Source organism: Aquarana catesbeiana, linkage group LG01 (genome assembly GCF_042186555.1).
Source record: "Aquarana catesbeiana isolate 2022-GZ linkage group LG01, ASM4218655v1, whole genome shotgun sequence".
In the NCBI taxonomy this organism is placed as follows: domain Eukaryota; kingdom Metazoa; phylum Chordata; class Amphibia; order Anura; family Ranidae; genus Aquarana; species Aquarana catesbeiana.
The window spans coordinates 602,335,839-602,346,504 of record NC_133324.1 but is presented as its reverse complement, the minus strand read 5'-3'; positions in this window follow the sequence as shown (position 1 = coordinate 602,346,504).

The following is a 10,666-nucleotide window of genomic DNA, read 5'->3' as shown; positions in this document are numbered from 1 at the left end:
TCAGGAACTTTCTCAGGATGACGGACCCCGTGTTTCACCGTTTGTTGGCTTCGCTGACCCCCTATATCAGCAGGCAGGATACCTGCATGAGGCAAGCCATCACTTCGGAGCAGAGGTTGGTCGCTACCTTGCGGTATTTGGCCACAGGGAGAAGCCTGCAGGACCTCAAGTTCTCGACAGGCATCTCCCCCCAGGCTCTGGGTATCATTATCCCAGAGACCTGTTCTGCCATCATCCAGGTCCTGCAGATGGAGTATATGAAGGTAAGATTTTTATCCTTTTATATCACATTTTATTGTATTGAATGTTTGCTGATATATTGTATTTCTTTCCTCATTCCCTAATTACCATGATTGTAATATGCTGTGAATGTCCCCTTTGTCCTCATGCATGCTGGATTTTTATGTAATTATTATTTTAGGTCCTTCATACATATTTGCCCTTCACTAACCTCCCCAGCATGGTGTCTCCTAGCCTTATATTCACCTCATGTAGTCACTTAACAATGTATTTTATCAGCTCCATAGTAGTGCTTTACCCCAAACACCCCCTAAAATGTTTGGAAATGTTATTTTTTATTTAAATTCAGGCAGAGTGCCAGAGGCTTTTTTTTGTGGTGTCCCCAAATAATTTTTAGTAACCCTCCCTCCCCCCAACTGCTAAGTCAGCTGATTCCAATTCTCTATCCTTAATCATCTATCTGTTGACTTTGCCAAACCCATACACACTATACCCATCTCTTTACTGGTCAGATTTATGGATGAATTCCCCAAAGCATGTAGTGCAAGGGCCTGCCTGTATACTTTCAAATGGTACTGTTTAAAGTTTTTGTATCCTATTATTATCTTGATAGGTAATAGCAGAATATCCAAATGTCCTCAAATGTGTACAGTGTGTATTTATATCTTTGTATTATGACACTTCTTACCTGTCCAGTGGGCTGCCAATAGTGTAACTAAGGAGGGTCTGTTCAAAGTAATACCCATTATTTATGCATTCATCTCTCAATGAAGTGAAGAGGGTTACCTGTCCAAGATTTCCACACACCCCATAATGTTAGAAATGGCCCATGAGATGGGGGGAGGGGGAATATGATAGGTGTACCTTATACTTTGGCCTTGTTAAATTCCCCTTACTAAATGCTATCTGGAGGTTGCCCCATAATGTTTGTGTATAATCTGCTTGCCATGTTTCTGTGAAAAAATAGTAATGTTTATTGTTTTTTCCTCAACAGTTTCCTTCCACGCCACAGGAATGGCAGACTGTGGCCTCCCACTTTGCCCAGCGGTGGGACTTTCCTAACTGCGGAGGGGCAATTGATGGGAAACACGTCCACATCGTCCCACCACCCAACTCGGGGTCGTACTATTATAATTACAAGAGGTTCAATAGTATAGTGATGTTGGCGGTGGTGTCGGCTAATTACGACTTCTTGTATGTGGACGTGGGGAACAATGGCCGGATGTCCGATGGTGGAGTCATCGCCCAGACGGAGTTTTACAGGCGTCTCCAGAATGGCAGCTTGGACTTGTCAGCTCCAGAGGACAATGTGGAAGGACTCCCATTCGTGTTCGTTGCTGATGAAGCGTTTGCGCTGGGGGACCACCTGATGCGGCCATTCCCAATGAGGACCCTCACCCCGGAACAGAGGGTTTTTAATTACCGGCTGGCCAGAGCCCGAAGAGTGGTGGAGAACACATTTGGAATCCTGGCCAGCCGGTTCCGCCTATTTATGACACCCATCCATATGGCGGAGTATAAACTGAACCATATAATACTTGCGTGCTGTGTTCTCCATAACTTTTTAAGGAAACATTCGGCCAACTATGCTGGCTCAGTTGGGCCTGAGGCCGGAATGATACATCAAACCACACTGACGGCGCTTGAAAGCGGCCGTCCTGGCTTGCCCTCCCTGAGTGCCCGTGATGTCCGGTTACGATACCAGGAGTTCTTTGCGGGTAGGGGGGCCATCAATATGCCAGACAATCTGTGAAGCCTTTTTATAATAAAAAAAAAAAAAAATCTTTGTGGACATTTACTGCTTGTGTTTGTTTTAGCTGAGCTTGACGGAAATGTTTGGAGTGCAGAAAATGTCGTGATTGTGTAACCTTATTATACAAAGCACTGTTGGCTGTTATTTACTAAATGCAAAAACACATTTCACTACAAGTGCACTTGCAACTGCACTGAAACTGCACTTATAGTGCAAAGTGGATTTGCCCTTAGGAAATAACCCCCATTTTCTCATAAAACAACAATTACATCACCCCAAAAGTGTTGTAGCGTTGAGACAATAATCCACACATTCTTGATTAACAATCTTTTTAATACCTGCACAATCACATGTGCATTTACCAAAGGTTTTTCACACAAACCAACATGTTTGTTGTATACCAATTTTTGTGGTGGCATTATCCAAAATCAAAATGTCCATTTTATAGAAAACAGGCCTGTGTAAAACCAACAAGAAAGACACAAATCTTGATCTTACAAAGTTCACATTTGGTAGAACTTGAAGGCAATATCAGACATGAGTATTTAGGAACTGTGTTTGATATTGCGTTCAGATGGGGGGAAATCACCCCTGGAAAAGCCAAATTTGGAAGATGCACACAAATTTCCCAATGTCAACATGTGCTACCTGCCATCACGGGGGATCAAGGGATGTGTTTTGGGGGAGCAAGCCCTTCCTCGCCGCTACTTTATTATTGAGGAAAGGGTTGCACCCCCAAAATGCGTCCATTGATCTCCCGTGATGGCAGATAGCACATGTTGACACACTGTGTGCATCCTCCAAATTTGGCTTTGGGAAAAATCACAAAAACATTTAGCACATTGTAGCACACAAAAGAAGAAAGTGATTTGGAGGGGTTTTAAATTCGCCCCAAAACATCAATGATGTTTTTATATTTTGGAATAACATCATTGATGTTTTGCTTGATGATTTCCAATTGTAAATTACACCCCATGATCTCCCCGATCAGGATCTGGGCACTTTCGGATGTGAAAGGATCTTGATCCACAACCTCACGATCACCTAAAAAGAGAGGAACCCCAAAATAAATTTGGTTTAAAAAAAATGCCGCCATCCATCTCTTATCTGAGCCTGTGGTTGCAGACACTCACCTGTTGTGGTGACTAGTTCCACCACGTCCTCTTCCTCCTGCTCAGCTTGTGTTGGGGGGATTTCCCCTTCTTCCAGGGGGGGGGGGCTCTGGTCTCCTCAGATGAGGGATGTCCTCCGAGTCTTTTCTCCCCTATGTCAAACAAAATGGTATAATTAGCACACAGATATTTAATGTCAGAACTATAAATAGGAAACATTGCTTGGAAGTGAGGTACAATTGTCAATTTTAGCAGAGTTCCAAGTTGTAATTTTTTTAATGCCCTTTGTCAACCTGCAATACTTTACCTGTTTAGTGTGAGCTTCACAGATGGAGACCCCCCTATAGTATACACTGGAGCACCTGTGTGGCCCCCCTAATAAAAATGGCGTTTTTGTGTCCCACACTAGTGCTCCAGTGTCCAGATGTGAAAACAGCTGCTCAGTGTCCTCTCCTTACACAGAATCTAGTTTGCATTTCATTCTAGTAACAAAGCCATCTACACAACCCAATTCTTTGAAGACAAGTATAGGGCGTCAAAATGGTGGCCAAATGCATATGGGCTAAACAATGGTATTTTATATTTGGAACGAAAAATGTTTGATCCGAACGAATAATGTGCCCATGAACATGAAAATTGCCATTTTAAACTGTACAACAGTTCCTAAAAGCACATGGAGCAGCATGAACGTAATAAACACAAAAAGAATAGGAACACAGCACAACTACTTACTTTTTTGCAGCACTCTCCGGATCTTTCTGTACTGCTCGTGTTCTCGTAATTTGAGGTCTGACCACCGCTTCCTGAGCTGATCTTTCGATCGGCGTACCCCGAATTTCCGGTGCAGACTCCTGACCACTTTCGCCATGATCTTGGCCTTTCGGATATTGGGGTTGGGGTAAGGCCCATACTTTCCATTATAGTCGGCCTTCTTCAGGATGTCCACCATTTCCAACATCTCCCCAAAGGACATATTTGAGTCCTTAAATCTCCTTCTGGATCGGGATGTTTCAGGCTCCGGCCTTTCCTCCTCCTCCTCATTGCTACAATTAGCACGCACCTGCTGTCTATCCGCCATGTGCTCTTCCCCCACTGCGCCGAACGAAAAGGGGCGGGGAATAGACTAGAAAGAACGTAAGGGCCGGGCGGAGTTATACGCATGCGCAGTGTGTATAAAGCGTAACACACATGCGTCTTACGTACGATCTGTGAGCGGAGGAAGGAGCATCGGAGACGCCGATCGTGAAAACGAAGGTAAGATCTAAACTTGGGCCTATACTGCTTCGAAATGGAAGCCTATGTTGTAACAAGATTAGGGGAGTTTGGCCTTACATTAGGGTTTGTCTTGTGTTGTGTCTTGCAGAGAAAATGGATGGGTTCAACAACCACAATTTCCTGCCCCTGTTCATTGACAAATACAGGGAGCTGCCCTGTCTGTGGCAAGTGAGACACCCCCACTATAATCAAAAACAGAAGAGGCAGGCAGCGCTGGAGAAACTGCTGGAGTTGGTGAAGCCGGTGGTCCCCACAGCAACCATCCCCTATTTAAAAGCTAAAATTGGTGGCCTGAGGAGCACTTATCTTAGGGAGCGCAAGAAGGTCACAGATTCCCAGAGATCAGGAGCTGCAGCAGATGACGTTTATGTCCCCAGGCTGTGGTACTACGAGAGACTGCGATTTCTGTCAGACCACACTGAAGTCAGGGAATCCCTCTCTACTCTTCCTTCCACTCTTCCTTCCACCCCAGCTGAGGCTTCCGATGTCCAACCTGGGCCTTCCAGCCAGGAAGAAGTGGAGGAGCCCAGCTGGAGTCAGGTAGAGCATTCTTCTACAGATTTCTGGTCAATAAATAAATGATGTTTACTAGATTTTATTATTGATCACTAATTGCTGATTGAAAAAAGTGTTTTACATATCAATAGACAGTAGTGGGCACCCAAAATTGGGACAAGAATGAAAAATGCTGGGCTCAGAATGATAGTCTGTTATATTTGTTAACATTCAATTTGCAGCAGTCAGGAGGTGAAAATTGTGTGTGATTGATGACTAAAAATCTCAAACTATGTCCCTTTTTCATACACAGGAAGACCTCAGCCAGGAGGAGGTTGTGGAATGTGGCAGTCAGGAGGAGGCGGGGATTAGTGGCAGCCAGGAGGAGGCGGGGCTAAGTGTCAGCCAGGAGAAGCCTGGGACAAGTGGCAGCCTGACTGAGTCTCAGGTCCCTCCCCTCCGCCTGCCACATAAACGAGCCAGGAAGGCGACTCTGAGTCCCGTGCAGGATTCAGCGTTCAGGCTGATCCAGGAGGCTTCTGTGTCCCTCAGAGCCTTACCCACTCCTGAAGAGGCCTTTGCCTGCATGGCTGCCACCAAACTGCAGGGCATGCAGGAGGGTCAACGCAGGCTCTCTGAGGACCTTATTTATAAAGTCCTACGTAAGGGGGTGAGTGGGGAACTAACACCCAAGACGGATGTCATTGAGATGGACGATCCTCCTCCTCCTCCTCCTGCTGCCACAACTCCACCACCAGAGCCACCACGTGGAAGGAGGCGTGGAAAGAAGACCAAAGAGTGATGGCCCTGGGTTCAGTCTGGTCTGACAGAAGATGCAGTCTCTCGTATGACCACAGCCTGGGGACATAAATGTGATCTGCTGCTTTCCGGATCTCTGGGACTTCTGGACCACACTGCCCTCCCTTAGATATGGACTCCTCAGGCCACCAATTTTGCTTTTAAATAATTGATGTCTGCCCTGGGGGTCCAAGGCTTCACCCACTTCTGCAGTTTCTCCAGCGTTGCCTCCCTCTTCGTTTATAGTTGTGAGCCCTTAATACATTTTTTGGGGAAATTCTACTCTCCTGTGTGTGTTTTCATCCAAAAAGGACAGTTTGTTGGTGACGATTCAGGTACATTTCTAACATAAAATGTAAAATTAACAAGAGACAACAACACCAAACAATCTCCTACAGATTAAATAGAACAACATATCAATGGTGTTGTGGGAACTTGTCACAAAAAACACACACAAACATTTTCGGGAGTACAAATCAAAATCGCAAAAAAAAAAAAAAAAAAATAGAAACACAAAAAAAGAATCTACATTAAAGCCAAAAAATATATAAAAAATATACAAAAATATGTTGTCAGATGTGAGAAATCAAACTATATTGAGGGAATCCCGATAAATAGTAACGAAAGAAGTTTGTGAGAAGTATGTGTGAATATGAGCAGCAAAACTACTTAATTCTTGTCACATTATAAAGAAGAAGAGAGTGCGCTGTATTAAACCATTTTGAACATTGCAGCGTGACGAAAGTGCTGTATCCATTGCGAACGCTAAGTTTACCAGAATGAGCTGTCCCGTCTCGGAATTTCTTCTGAGCATGCGTGGCACTTTGTGCGTCGGAACAGGCCACACACGGTCGGAATTGACGCGATCGGATTTTGTTGTCGGAAAATTTTATCTCCTGCTGTCCAACTTTGTGTGTCGGAAAATCCGATGGAAAATGTCCGATGGAGCCCACACACGGTCGGAATTTCCGACAACACGCTCCGATCGGACATTTTCCATCGGAAAATCCGACCGTGTGTACAGGGCATTAGTCTTGATGATAGCGACTACAGACAATCTATCCTTATCCGTACTGGTTGGACATCACCACTATTGAAAGAGTTCATTTCTCACATTTTTGTGGACTGTTGTTTAATATAGTTCATTCATTGATATTCACACTCTGTGCATCCAGCACAGCTATTTTTGTCCTTAATACCACCTTTGGTTTTACACATCACATTTAAAGCACATACACTACACTGTGTTATGTACGTATATTAGCGCTACACCTTTTTTGATCTACCATTCACATTGAACTTTGTTTGTTTGAGTGTTAGCAGCTTCATTATCTTTCCATTATTAGAATTTTTTTTTTCTCACTTTTAGCGCAGTTTTTTCCCCACTTTTTCTCTTGCCCCTAGATATTCCTGTACCATGTAATTCAGACAATGCCGATGGTTGCTGGAACCGATCAGACCCGGGCGCTGAGGACTGAAGAATTGTCTGAAGGCATTGGTCAGCCGGCCACCTTCTCCACCGCTCTTTCTGTGACTGAATGAAGCCTCAGCAACACATTGTCCAGCACCAGGAAATTGTAGCCTCCCAGGCTCTGGAAGTGCATTGCACAAACCTTTCTGCAAGGCCTCCCAAAGATGTTTCATCCTCTGCGAAGGCTGGATAAGTTCTGCAACCTTACCCTTGTAAAGTGGATCAAGGTGGGTTGCCAGCCAGTAATGATCACTCTCCTTGATACCACGAATCCTAGGGTCATTTTGCAGGCTTTGCAGGATCAGAGAGGCCATGCAGCATAAGTTTGCAGAGGCATTGGATCCTGAGTCCTCTGGGTCACTAAGGATCACATGATCCTCAACCACCTTCTCCCAGCCATGTACAACTCCATGGGTTTCTGGGGACTTCAAACGATCCCTTGAAGACTGCTGCTGATGCTGAGTGTTATTCTCCATCTCCATGCTGACACAATCCTCCTCTCCTCCTCTTTTTCTTCCTGTGTGATCAGCGGGCCTGCAGGAATACTAGTATCTGGATAAAGGGGGCCTTGAGAGGTAAGGAAGTCCTCTTCCTCCCGCTGTTCTGTAGAGTAAAAGTAGAGTCAGTGACCTCATTATTCCCTCCTTCCTCGTCACTGGAACAAACTTGGCAGTATGCTGCAGCTCAGAGAACATGACTGCCAGTTTCTTGACCTTCTTGGGCACCCCCTCTCTCTAGGCTCACGTTACTCCCTTCCTCAACCTGGGTACCATCATCGGAGCCTACAAATCTCTGCGCATCCTCCTGCAGCATGTACCCGACACTGTGGTCGAATAATACGGGGGACTCCTCTGTGCATGATGGTGGGGTTAGGGAAGGAGTGACTGTTGACATGGAGCCGATAGAATAGGCCACTTTGGCAGCTGCATTGGCAGGCAAACTACTCTGAGCCTGGGTGACAGAGGATGAGGACAGCTTTGTTATCCATTCCACCAACTCTTCTGCATGTTGTGGCTCAATAACACGGCCAGCTGCAGAAAAAAAAAGGACAAGCGCGCCCCATGGCCACGTGCTGAGGATGCACCATGTCCACGACCAGCACTGTCGACTGTAGACACAGAGCCTGTTTGCCCTCTTTTAGTGGCCTGTGAGTGTCTGCCTCTCCTTGGTGGCCTTCCGGACATGCTGTAAATTTTGTTTAGCAAAACCACACTACACTGTATTGTGTACTGTGTACACCACCAGGAAAGTAGTAGCAACTTCACTAGGGGTGCACAGTACTGTGTACACCAACAGAAGTTTAACAACAACTATGGGTGCACTGTGTACACCACCAGAAAAGTAATAGCAAGTGCACTAGGGGTGCACGGTACTGTGTACACCAATAGAGTTTAATAACAACTATGGGTGAACTGTATGTATTGTGAACTGTGTACACCACCAGAAAAGTAGCAGCAACTGCACTACGGGTGCACGGTACTGTGTACACCAACAGTTGTGCAATAACAACTATAGGTGTGTACTGTATTGTGTACACCACCAGAAAAGTAGTAGCAACTGCATTAGGGGTGCACGATTACTGTGTATACTGTGGCATGTATCAAAGATACATGCCACAGCAGACAAAAGATCTGACGCGTTTCGCACTAACAGTAGTGCTTACTCATAGCTGACAATCACAAAACAAAAAATTGAATAAATACTTTTTCTTAACCTCCATGTGACTAGATAATTAATTAATGAATTGGTAAATTGATTAAGTCATTCACATGTGAATGAAATGCATTGTAATTAGCCGCCAAAGGACTTCAACAAGTTCTGTGAACAGTCTTTACCTCTAGGTGTGATTGAAAAAATGATGAAAGTGGAAATAGAGATGAGGTGAGAAAATAATAATGATAACAAAATCAAGTAAAATAAAGTGCTAAACGATATATATAAATTGATGTGCAAACATGTTAGTGGAAAAAGACCATGTGTATGATAAAAGTGATTTTTGAATAAAAAGGCAATTTCTTCAGCGTGAGGCTGTCTAGTAGCAACTGCACTCTAGGTGCACAGTACTGTGTACACCAACAGAAGTGTATTAACAACTATGGGTGTACTGTGTACACCACCAGAAAAGTAGTAGCAACTGCACTATGGGTGTACAGTACTGTGTACTGTGTCCACCGCCTGAAGTATATTAGAAAAGTACACCAGGAACGGCCTGCAGTCAGATATAGCTAAACAGGATACAGTGGAGAGATATATATATATATATATATATATATATATATATATATATATATATATATATATATATATACATATACACACACATACAAGACGGTCTGTATATGTATATATATATTTATATATATTAAATACACTTCAGCTAACTGAATAACCTGCCTGCTCAATCTAAATTACACTCTCTATCCACGCCAACAACACACTACACGGGGCCGACGTGCAGGCAGCCTTATATAGTGTGGGGCATGGACTTAGTCCCCCTGAGCCATGATTGGCAAAAGGCACCCTGCCTTTGGCCAATTATGGCTCTCTTAGCAGAGGGCGCTGGGATTGGCCAAAGCATGCAGGTCATAGTGCATGCTTTGGCCAATGATCATACAGCAATTCACTGTGCTCTCGCAGTGCATTATGGGCCGTTATGCGCCCCTTGAATTTGGCGCGAACAGCCCATAATGTTCAGTTTTCGACGAACGGGCGAACAGCCAATGTTCAAGTTGAACTCACATTCCACCCAAACAGAAAGCTCATCCCTACATATAACTAACATGATACAATATAGCATATTATATTGTACAAAGTGCAAATGTACAATAAACAAAATGTGCAAGATTGAACGACAAAGTGAACGAAAAAAAGGAAAAAAAAAAGTTCATTTATGGCTGATATACAAATGGAAAAGATCAGATAAAAAAGAGAAAATTCTTTAAAAATGTGTGTTCAGTGGAGGAGATCACATAAGAAGTGGACAGCATTGGTCAGATGCTTGGCAGCGTGTCACCCATCACCATAGTTAAAATAAAAGGCTTACCAGAAAGCCAGTGACCACCCTTACTCAGGGGGGGTCACAAAGCGCTTGTTTGGATTCAAAGGTTCACTGGTCGAATAGCCAAGCGTCCACCAGAAGCCTTTACATACACCAGACGGTAATTAGCAGCCAGAACATCACACAGCCTCAGCAACAAGGTATGTTAATATGTGAAGAGACAAAAGACCCAGGATAGTGTGATATTGTCTCTTAAACGGTTTATTGGCAGTGCTGCAATGCACAGCTCCAGTGCAAACAAGCCAAAACAGTTCCTTGCAGTTTACAAATCCATGGAAGCGATTGCAGAGCATGTGAACATGGTGTCCTGACTATCGTTTTGTCAGAGGTGACGTCCTCAGGGGTACCCCTGTACATACCTCCCAACATTTTGAGATGGGACTGAGGGACACCTACTAACAAATGTATGTAGGACACACCCCCTTAAAGGAGAAATTACCAAAAAACAGGTTAAATAAATTCAC